Source organism: Monodelphis domestica, chromosome 1 (genome assembly GCF_027887165.1).
Source record: "Monodelphis domestica isolate mMonDom1 chromosome 1, mMonDom1.pri, whole genome shotgun sequence".
NCBI lineage: Eukaryota > Metazoa > Chordata > Mammalia > Didelphimorphia > Didelphidae > Monodelphis > Monodelphis domestica.
The window spans coordinates 138,779,765-138,792,380 of record NC_077227.1 but is presented as its reverse complement, the minus strand read 5'-3'; the positions used below and the strand labels follow the sequence as shown (position 1 = coordinate 138,792,380).

General features: G+C 34.6%; 1 pseudogene; it reads right to left on the bottom strand.

Moving 5' to 3' along the window:
* Positions 1-9,781: 9,781 nt before the first annotated feature.
* Positions 9,782-11,370, bottom strand: LOC100019575 (RNA-binding protein EWS-like; annotated as a pseudogene).
* Between the last annotated feature and the right edge of the window lie 1,246 nt (positions 11,371-12,616).

Genomic DNA, 12,616 nt, shown 5'->3' with positions numbered 1-12,616 from the left:
CTTAGGGATTAATGCCTTCTGGGGTTAATATATTCCAAGCAAATCACTAGAAAAACTAAAAAGTAGTTAAAACATATGTATATTTATATTTAATATTCAAAATGTAGCTGTATTCCTATTCATTTCATCTTATCTCAAACTTGTTTACTATCACTCTAAAGTCAGTTTCAAATAAATATTGATGACCTCACAGAAAAATAATCTTTCCATCATTCTGTATTTAATTGACTATTCTCATATACATTGGAAATTTTCCCCCACAAAATAATCTTCATATTTATATTGAGAAGTAATATGGTAGCTGAACTCATCAGAATCAGGTGGAACCTATATTTAAGTGGTGTTTTTGACATGAAATTGTTACCTTGAGTATATTCCTAGCTTCTCTGTGCGATTTCCTCAGTGTAAAATGGAGATGATAATAGTAATAGAATTTAATTCACAAGGCTGTTCTGAGGAATAAATAATATGATGTAAAAATATTATATCACTCAAAAGTGTCAAAAACACAGCTAGGGGTGTGTGGTCCACAACCCAAGTGTGGCTGAAGCCAGATTAAAATGTAATTGGGAAATAATTTAAAAAATCTAAAAATATAATAGAATATAAAACATAGATAATCATATATTTTAAAACTAAGTCATGTGGTCTATATGGATCCCTATATACTTATTTGTGCTCTCCATTTCTATTTGAATTTTCTACCACTGATGTAAGTGTTAGAAACAATTATATTAAAAGTGAAGTATGTCTCCCAACACCTAAGCTAAAGGGACTTGCCTGGATTCACCTGAAAATTTTTATTTTTTGTCTCTAAGTTATTATTAGTACACTAAATATTTATACTATTACTAGATTTTATAGTATATTATAAAAGGCATTGTTCTAACCTAATTATGAATGTGATTTTTAAAAATATGATTATTTTTATAACTACAATCTAATTAGTTTCTTTTGTATTTTATATAATATGTTTAAGACCATAATAATGAAAAAGGGTTTATAGGCTGCACCATACTGCCAAAGAGGTCTAGAGTGAAGAATGAGTAAGAAACTCCAGTAGCCTTCTATTTCTAATCACAAATATGTGGGTTCAAATACTGCTTTCAGACTCGTTAACTGATGTGACTCTGGGTGAGTCAGTAAATCTTTTTGGGCCTCAGTTACCTCCTGTGAAATGAAAGTGTTGGCTTTGATGAATTCTAGAATCTCCTCCAGGATTAAATCTATGATCTTATGTATAGCCTGAATTCTTTTGAGCAGATATTCCAAAGCCATTATACTTTTCACCCATAGAATCACAATATTGCAGTTCAAGAGGAAATGTTTAACGCAACTTCATTCTTTTTCCCAATGAGAAAACTAAAACCTAGCGACATTTAGTGAGTTAGTCAAGGTCATATAAAAAGCTAGGAACAACAACAGCTAGGTAGCTCAAAGGATAGAGCAGGAGACCCGAAGATTAGAGGTCCTGGGTTCAAATCTAGTTTCAGGCAAGTTACTTAACCCCAATTGCTTGTCCCTTAATGTTCTTCTGCCTTGGAACTTATGCCAGCTATGAATTCTAACTCAGAAGGTAAGTGCAAAGAAAAAAATCTAATGACAGAGTTAGGATTAAGATCCAAAATGCTTGTTAGATTTCCATTATGTTCAATATATAATAAGTCCTATATATTTACAGTATAATCAGTTTGAAGCAAATTTATATGACAAAAACTATTGATTTTAAGAAATGACTGAGATAACTTGTTTTATACATCTAGTTCAAAAGCAGAGAGATTTGTATATGCACACAAATGTGTAAAGTTATGGCCAAATATATTTGTGTTGTAGCCCTCCATTTAGCCTTTCCCATTTTTAATTGATTCAGTCTTCCACCAGACATCTAGAATGATATTTCTTCTAGATGAATCAATAGTCTTGACACAAAGTTCCCTAAATGCAAGTAGTTTAGACTATATAAAATATCTCTTACTTCCTTAGACACTGTGCTACTTAAGTGTAAGTATATGGAGTACAATAAGCCAAATGGAAGCTTTATTAAAATAAAGCATAAAGGCATTGCTACTTTTAGGAAATAATAACTCCTCCTAAAAGGAATACAGTGCTAATGTATAACCTAGCCTGAATCACTTAAACTCTCTGAGTCTCTTTCTTCATTTCTAAAATGGAAATACTAATACCTGTATATAATAAAATTCAATCAGGCCATTGCAAAATATTTATTTCTCTTTTTCCAATAAATAAATCTTCCATCTATCTTTGAAACTGATTTGTGAGTGATGCAAGTTTTCTATACTTCATAGTAGTGTATGAAGTATAGGGAACTGTAGTGAAGAAAACATTTCCTAAACTTTAAAGTAATATATAAATGTGTCCCTAGCATCCTTAGTCCCTTTCTGCCAGTAGCCTTTGTACTCACTGAACTGGAAGTAAGCCACCCACACTGGAATGAGAGCATTTTTTTCTTTGTTTTATGAGTTACCATAGTTTAGGGTTTCCCTGGTTTTCATGAAGTGTAATAATCTCTAAAAGAAGGCCCATGGCATATTGGGTAATTTCTCCATAAGGAACTCTGGAAGATTGTGAAAAGGAATCATATATAATAAGAAAGTGTGGGCAAGTTACCCACACCACTAAGATCACAGATCTTTTAAAAGACTCCATTTTTATAATCTTTTTCATCTTGCTCCTACTTTTTTGTCATTCTCATCATCCTACTTCTTTTCCCCTCTTTTACCTTCTCATCCTCCTTTTCCTTTTCCTGTACCTTCTTGTCCCCACTACCATTACCGGATTTCCTCTGACTACCACTCTTTCTGTGACCTTAGAGCCTTAAGGTTAACAGCTTAAGGTCTACTGCCCCATCTGTACAATGTGATAATATATTGCATCTCCTGAAATTAGACAGCTTGACTAGATCATTTCTTGATGTGTCTTCTGTTTCCAGGATCATAGAATCATATGAAAAAATTACAGGAACATTCCCTGAAAAATAAGACTTAAGTTGCATGTCATTCATTTCTCGTAAATGTCTATACCTAGTCCCGAGCAAAGTAATGGCATGTAATCTAAAAGAAGCCTGTATAATTGAAATCAGAATTGACAAAAGGTAACAGAAGGATCAGAGTAACTGTATTGATTGTGTCCAGCAAAATTATTACTGTAATTGGTCCCCAGAAATAACCAAATCCTTTGAATTCAACTAGTAGGAAAAAAAAATTGGTATAACTTTTTTTTACAATTTCCAGGGCCATTAATGGTAAATTTTACAGAAAATCATTCTAATAGCAAGTTAATTCAAACAGCAGGCAGCAAGCAGTAAGTACATCTCACAACTGGAGCATTCATTCGTTTTGTCTCCTACAGCCTTCTCCTTATTATATTTTTATTATGTTTTATACTAAAGACACTTCCACAACATCAAAAATAATTTACCCCTAGCCAGGTTTTAAATCAGTGATTTCCATCAATACATGCTTGCTTTTCAGCATGATAATATTATTTCAGATACAGAAGTTTCACTATGAATGAGTTGAGAGATGTTTAATGCGGTTCAAGTTCTTGTCAAACTACAAAGAAAATGTATACTTGAAACCAAATTAATTTAGGAAATGAGACATTCCAAAGCACCCTTGCAATCAACTGCAGGGTGACATATTGTGTTTCCCTTGATGAATGCATTGGGCTGACTTTATGTTCCAAATCCATAGCCCTATGGAACATTCCAAAAGGAACCCTGGTTTCCACACAAAGTGTCTGAGTTAAAGCCATTGGGAGACAATCTTGCTGGGTGTCAGATCAGCAATGTAATGACATGTCAATTTGATTCCCTTTGTTTGAGAGGCCAAAGCCTATCCTCGGGTCTGAATTCTTCTGTACTTTAGTTTGTCTTTTGTTTGGATGGCACTTCTCTCAACATTCCTTGACAATGAGTGATGCTCTAAAACCCTGATCTTTCACACCCTGTGGGTGACCTATAACTTTCCATGTATGCCCTTTGACCTGGACCCTGACAGTCTGATTGATTGTCCAGTGTTATGATTTATGAGTATCTTCTCAGAATAATTAACAGACAACAGGTGGCAGCATAATAATTTTGATTACCCAGCGGTTCATGAAACTACGACAAAGGTGAATTCATTTTCTGAATAAGAGAAGAACAACAATTAGAAGTTAAACAAAGCAATGCTTTTATGCAACAGTGTTCAAGCTTTTGTCTGGTTCACAGAAGACGTATTTAGGCTGCTGGCATCCAACATGGACACTTACACCAGGAAGAAATAAGAAACTTTATTTGTTTTGAGTCATAAGATAAAATCCATAACATTGCTCACCCTATCTTTTTTCTTTCTTTTTTTTTTTGCCAAAGTCTTGATTAATTAGGTTTGGTCAAGTATGTTAACATGATCAACTTTTAAAACCTCATTTTTTGACAATGGCCATTGACAAAGCAAGGGTTACAGCAGGAAATCATCTTGTTTAATTTGGTAAATCATCCAAGTGCTTACTTTTGCTTACATTGCATTCTGGATGAGAAATCAATATTTTTTTAAATTTCATTTGCCTTCCTAAAGAAAAGAAAGAAAATTACTCACACTCCAAACATTTTTTTCAAATAACAAGTAAAATATAATAAAAGACTTCCTAGAGAGAAGGAAAAGTATTTAAAAATCAATCTTCTAAAATGTTGTCTTAACTTATGGCATATAAATAGTTCATGAATATTGTGTTTTTACTTATTCCAACTCTTATTTTCAAATACTTCCAAACTCTCCTATCCATAACAAATTTTGTCTACGCAAAAAGTGTTGTCAGTTTTATTATGGATTATATAGTCACCCTTCATTTATAAGAAATAAATTTGTCCTTCCAGGTGACAATACTATCTTTAAGTTAAGTCCATCTCATTCACAATAGAATAATGTTGTCTTTTTTATACCCCATTAAAAAAATGCAAGTCAGGTAAATTTTTTTCCACCAACACTTTACATTTAATCTCTGCCTAAAATTGAACCTAAGTGTTACTAATGAAATTGAAGTACACAGTCCTCTGAATATGTAACAGTCCTTCTTCACACCCAAATGCAAGGTAGTTGAAAACCTTCCATGCATATGAAATGCATTTTGGTACTGCTCCACAATAGTGATATTACAGGCTTATCATTTTAATTGACTTTTTGACTTCTAAAAATATTCCTACAATCCTGCCTTACATTATAGTTTAATAACAGCTTAACACACATCCATGAAATATTCATTCCTGTTACATTCAAATTTTAAAATATCTGATGAAGAGCCTGGCTAATAGATAAAGCAGAATCCCTGGAATATTAAAAGCACTTGGGCTGTGCATGGTTCTGAACTAGAAAGTAAAGCAATTATTATACTGCAGATCATAGATTTTATTTTTCTAATTCATAAAACTGCCCCTTCAACAAAACATTATGAAAATGAAAGGCACTTTTGTCCCATAGTTGTTGTCATCAAGCCTTTTACATGCATGCTACCTGCAGATGGAACCACTGGCATCCAGACTGCTTTTGCATTGTGTGCCTCAACAGACACAACTGCGATGCTGAGGCAGGTGTCCCAACACTCCATGACTTGAAAGGTTTTGCAATGAAGAAATCAATAATTTGCTTCATTTGTGAACTTCTGTAAACTTGGTGTCCTACAAATTAAGCCTTTGGCTACCTCTCCTTTCTTCGACCCTCACCCACCTATCTGTTTTGAGGATCACTCAGTAACCAGCTTACCTTTAAAATGTGTGAATTATGATGTAATTTTAGTACTTTGTTTCCCATCAATTTTTAAATTAATTATCTGGAAGCAAGCAGCGGTTAATTTTGGGCATAGACTATTTGATTAGAAGCTCTGACCCCTTTTGCCTTTTTGGCATCATCTATACAATACCAATGACATGCAGGATGACCCTTGACACCTGATTCAACAAGAAGTAACTCCAGGACAGATCTTTCATATTCAGCAGTCCTTTTGTCACAACAGGACAAACACTGACCACTTCCCTCCCTTAAGAACAAACACCTCAAGTTGATTGAGCTAACCAGGTTCCAATCCACTCTGTGCCACATTCCAGCCCCCAAACTTATTTCCAGTAAAAATGTCCATCCTCCCATTTGAGCCAATACTTCTGTTTTACAAACTTTACACTATAGCATCGTCCCATATGTTTGTGCTGCACACAAGGAGGTTTCTTTAGAAAGCGCTGATGCTAATTATAAATTTAATTTGCATTTTAATTAGAATGGTAGCAAATTAAAAGCGTGGCAGCTGGAGAATTTTGAACGCTTTGCAGAGATTTGGTGTCAGTATCTCCCTGCTTCTGACTTCGCTGTCTTTTCATTTTTCTCCCTCACTATCTTTCATTCACACAAACATACTGGCATTTTTTCTCTCCTCATTTCTTTCTTCCTTTTTTTGTCTTTTAAAAAAAATTCTCTGTCCTACCACCTCCAAGGATCAAGTTATAAATTATTTCTTTTTTGTACTGATAAACAGTATACTCTTGTCTTGTGCCAGTACTTGGTGTACCATGGTGATAGAGCAGCTTTTAAGTGGGCTTTTGTGGGTCCCCTTAGTAGTGTCCTATTTTCTTATTCATATCTGCCATTTATTTACAGGTAAAAATGTAATATTTTTCCCCTCAACTAATTTGAAATGTTGGACTATTGGCCTTTATTTACTCCAAACTTTAGCCTGAACAATTAGATCTTTAAAACACCTTAAAACTTTGCCATAGGTTACTAGCCTCTTAATAAAATATTCTGCATGCATTCTGCTTCTCTCTCTATTGACTCAGAAATTGCAGTGTTCATTGGTGTACCTTTGGGCAAAAGGCAAGAGCTGTCAGCCTGTGAGCCTGTGGGCACCAACATATTCCAGTCACTGTTTCTCGGAGCTGTCTTTCACTTGTGATGTGAGCATGTCTGTTTTTAGCACTCACGTGAGCACATTTAGTCAGTTCTGTCGTTTTCCCTATGTTGTGTCTCCATGGTCATTTTCATTCCTTCTGTTCATTTCCCCCACAGTGTCCTTGCTCAATAATTTTCATTAATTGATTGACAGCTCTGATAGACCCAACTAACCTCGATCTCACTCTCATGTCTGTTTTTAAATCAGCACTTGTACGTCCAATGACCTTGTCGCCTCATCAGCGATCAGAAAATGAGCATGCAGATATGGTGGACGCTGATTAGTGGAAAAAGGAAGAGATCTCATTTCTGGCTTACATCCATAACAAGCAATGACAATGAAATTTGACCATTTTGCTTTTTTGAAAGACTCTAAAAATAAAGAAATATATAAGCAATAAATATACTGCATGGAAACTTCACTATCATTCACTAAAATCAGTACAAAAGAACGATGTTCTCTCATAAAGAGTGTCATTCCAAAAAAGGTGGAAGATTTAAGGTGTAGCGTATAGCACAAGGTGTAGCATAGCAAGCCCAAGACTTTTTCAATTTAATGAATTGATGTTGAAGACTATATTTAGAGATTTCAAATGCATTCTACAAGTTTAGTAGATATTTCCATCTTAGAATATCATGAGATATATTTCTACAAAAATTATTTCATCTTTCTCTTAAAAATTTGTTCTTTGTTGTCTAATAAATATTTCAGATCATAAAAGCCTCATCATTATTCAAATGGTAGTTTAATAAAACTTGCCCTCATGTTATTTATTACCTATGAAAATGCATTCCCTGATTCATTCACATCCCAACCAATTTTATTATTGTTATTATTATGATGATGTAATGAAGAAGAGAAAGAGGAAGAAATTAACAGAAAAACTTAAAAAATTATTTTTAAGATATATTTTAATTCATTATTGATATTCTAGCTACCTAGAGGAGGAAGGGGTTTGAGTCGAACTGTGATTTCATAGGTCATAAGAAGAAACCTTCTATCAATGTGTTAGACTAGCAAATTCATTCAAAACTTATCATTTCAGCTGGTTCCTTAGGACACTGAAAGAAATTAAATGATGTTTCCACAATAACATAGCCCCTGTGTGACAAAAGCAAGATTGAAACATTGACCTTAGGATAGTTAAGAAAATTTCCTCTGTAATTGTTTCAAACAATTCATTTTATAGATTACTAAAGTGCAGAAAAGTGTAATAACTTGCTAAGGTCAGAAAGTCCACTTACTACCTAATAAAGAGAAAAGGTGAAATTTCAATTGAAGTCTGTTGTCTTTAAACTGGGTACTCCAACTATTTCTGACTTTTAATAATGACAACATACTTCCTTTCAACTGTAGTTTTACTTAAGCAAATTTATTTTATTTTGAGTGATGTAGACTTATGATACTATAATTTATTTATTGCAAGGGTTTTTAATTTTTTGTATGTTTTAGACCCCTTTGTCTGTATGGTAAATGTCTTCTCAGAATAATATTTGTTGATTATGTCCATAAGTAAATTGAATGCTAAATTTCAGTTGGAGGTTTGTAAAAATAAAGGTATGTTTTTTATCATTCAATTTCTTGCACCCCCTGAAATTTTGTTTATCAAATAAAAGGATAAGAACCTTCAATATTATTTTGAGATTCAAAAAAGATAATGGATTCCAAGTACTTTACAAAATTAAAATACCATATAAACAACTACCATTATATACATTTTGTTTAAATTACTTCTAAATTAATATAGTGTTATTGAATATAATAAAATATCATAAACAAATGTTAGATATTAAGCATATTGTTATATAATGTTTGTTAATAGTATTAGTATTGCTGTTAGACTATAGTCACTACACTTTCATTCTGGTAATTACTTCCTTCAGTGAGCCTTCTACTAGAGTCCTGCTGAGCTCAAGTTAGGTTTATAGAGCAATAGAGAGGTGTGCTGATAAAAGTTTAGCAACCGGACTCTCCAGAAATTGTAAGATTTATCTATTTTTCTATCTATCTATCTATCTATCTATCTATCTATCTATCTATCTATCTATTATCTTTCTATCTGTCAATCTATCTTTATTTTCTTAATCCTAGACAATCAACATACAATAAGTCAAACCCTGATTTCTATAAATTGCCAACTTCTGAGGTTTGCATTACATTTTACATTACAATTTTTACACATTTAAATTTTATTTAAAAAACACAGATCATTAACATTGTTATAGTTAATTCTCCTATGTCTCCTCGTGAGCTTTCTCACAACAATCGTTTCTCATTAGTTTGAAAACAAGCATCTTGAAAAAAGAAAAGGAAACATAGGGTAATGTCATTTAACTTGAAATATTTTTCCACAAATGCTGAAATATACTAAAGCACGGATAAATAGTAAACATAATATTGTGGTCAAATTATAAATGTTGAATTACAAATTTTAAACATTTTCTTGTTTAAAGTATGTCTAGAAATAAGTACAACTCTGTAGTTACTTCAGCTAGTCAGGGCAATTCTGCAAAGATTGTCTGAAGATGCCCACCTTTTTCTCATTTTCTGAGTTCTTCATGCCTTCCCCTTTTTCTTCTCATTTGCTCCATGGAAAGTTCAAGAGGACCTCTTTCGCTTCTTACTTAAGCAAAGTTTCCTTGATCCATTTCTCTACCTCTCTAAACACCAGTTCCACCTTGGCTTCCTCTGAAAATACTGCAGAACCACCATGGTCCATTAGATGACTTCTCCCATCCCTCATGTTCCCAGAGTCAACTCTCCCATGACAACTACCTGGAGGTGGAAAGAGTGATGAAAGAAATCATACAGGTTTAGGGGCCTTACGATGATTATGCTATGTTCCCTAAACAAAATTTTCATTACCACAGCCTGTATTAGGGCCCTGCCAATCCCTGCTCTGTGTTAGACATTTCCTTCTCTGGAGGGCTTTCTCTAGGAATCCATTGATCATTTTTATGAAAAACCTTTGCTATCACCTCTTCTATCATCAATTTGACCCAAGGGACTTCCTGGCCTGCCTGGACCTCCAGGGTCTCTTTGGAGAAGGGGAGGCATCTCTCTGCCTTTGTGGGGGTACTTTGCCACCTCATGCTATTCATTTGAAATTTCTTCCAAGCAGGAGACACTTTGAGTTCGCTGCCTTGGAAGTCTTACTTTACTGTAGCCTTCACTGCAGGTGGGTCATTGTAGGGACACCATGGCATCTCCTTTTGGTTTTCTAGTTTCCTTGGCTAAGTAAATATTTATCATTCACTGCCTAATTGTAGTTTTCCACAACCTCACACTTTTAAAAAAAAGTTTGCCAGTTCATCAACCATCATACTTCCATTCAGACCCTGCACATAAATTACACTATTTTCCAACTTTTCATTTAGATATACAGGTGAGTCTAAGTCAAGGTCTGGTCCTTCTTCCACAGGTCCACCAGTCTTATTCAAACAACCTTGTTCTTTATCACCCACTCCACTCAGTCCTCCTCTTCCTCTCACACCTCTACTCATGTCTCCACAATCAAATCTCTACATTCATCTTCCTGGTTATCAGGGACATTCATGCTCCAGTTTTCTCACTGTCCAAAAGAGTTTCCAGACACCTACCAATGGACTCACGCTACTGAAATGAAAAATTCTGCCAGAATGCATTCTGTTGTCCCTAGCTACTACTCTATTGGCTATATTGAGTTGTAGATGGTCTGTAGAATCCAGTTTGTATTGGGACGGGGTTGTCCTAGTGGGAACTACTGTTCATAGATGCTCTCTAGACCATAGCTGCTCTGCTGTAGATAGCTGCTCTGGCTGCCCAGAGGTATTTTGATGGGAGTAACTGTTCTGATTAAAACTAATTGGCTGGATAGAGGAATAGCTGGTTGGAGAATAGGATGGAGGTACAACAATAGGCCTCATAGACTAGCTGCTAGGTACCTGTGGGTAACTGTAGTTCTATCCTCATCCAAGGCTGGGTGAACTATATGCTATGATTGAATCTAACTCTTCTCATCAGATTTGCCACCATCCTGGGTTTTTTCAGGTGCAGGGTGGCTGGCTGCTGCCTATAGGTTTGGTAAGCAGGCTAGGTGCCATATGCAGATTCTGTTTTGTGAGATGCCTGGGTGTTTATAACTGTATAAATGGTGGCATTGTAGACCCCCATTCCATGTCCTTAAACAGACTGCCTGTGAGCCTGAGATTTAATGGTGTGGTATAACCTGTTGGCATCTGTCCATAAGAGATTACATGTGCTATCTGCCCATATGTTGCAGTTGTCTGAGTCTATGTCTAGTTGACATCAGTAGGCAGCCCATAGATTTCATAACTTTGTTTTCCATATGCCTGGGTGGTCTTCAGATACCCTTGAGCTGGCTGAGTTGCATTAAGCACTATAGTCCTGCTGTGCTGCAGCTTGACTGTAAGGACTAAAATACGAAGACACCATTTTCTCTCATTTATAATTAATATTTTAAAATGGGTTTTCACTAGCAAGTTAGAACTGGCTCCAGCACACTTCTAAGAATGGCATATTTTATGATATAAAACTTATATTTCCTCTACTTGAATTACTGAGAAAGTAATTTTCTATTTTAATGCCAGAGAATTTTGAAAAAAATAAAGAACAATAGTCAATTTGGTTTGATTTAATGAAATTCTTGAAGAAAAATGTTTACATATAAATACTCTCAATTTAAACTCACACTGTTAAATGAAGGTGAGTCACACTGGCAGAACATTGTTATGATGGGAAAGGAAAGAAATGAATAAGCATTGATATGTTACATAATATGTTCCAGGTATTGTGCTAAATACTTTATAAATACTATTTAATTTGATCCTCAAAATAATCCTGCAAGATAAGTGCTATTGTTACCTTCATTTAATAGTTTAGGAAACTGAGGCAGACAGAGGTTAAGCAAATTACCCAGAGTCACACAGCTAATAAGTCACCATTGCTACTTATTCCTGACCCTAGGCCTTGTGATTTATCCACTGTGCCACCTAGCTGCCTACGGTTTTATGAACACATTATGTTGTGACCTACTCAGGATGATTTTGGAATTAATAGAGCTATTACAATCTGTCAATTCCAAACATAAAATGGATCTCAAAAAACTAAAGAAATAAAAATAATGATTCATGGTTCTCACTGTAGAAACATTTTTCTTTTGTGTGTAAAAACTTATATCTAGTAGGGGAGGTTTGCATATATCACTATTCTTCTCTGCCAGAAACTGTGTCAATTTCAAAACAAATGTGATATTACAACTTTAATGTAAACTATTAGTTGAAATTCATTTATATCTTCCATTTGTAATTATCATTTATATAAAAATCAAATACTGACCCCAGATGAACATGGATATTTAATATGTATTATTATCTAACACTGTCATTTTGGACAAGTTAGCTAATAGATGATCTTCAAAGGCTAATTGTTAGAAACTATGGTCAGTGTTGTAAAATATCAGCTATCACTTACCCTGTTTAAATCATAGCATTGCTAGTCACTTGGGAAATAGAGACATAGGGTTTCTATGCACGATTCCATCAGGGGAGAGGATTGTCATCAGTGAAACTCCACAATTAGAAACTGGCCATTCCAATTTACAGCCTAAGAAAGTTCAGTTGCCTGGAGTCTCTGATGCTACATGACTTTCCTAGAGTCACACAGCTGGTATGTACCAATG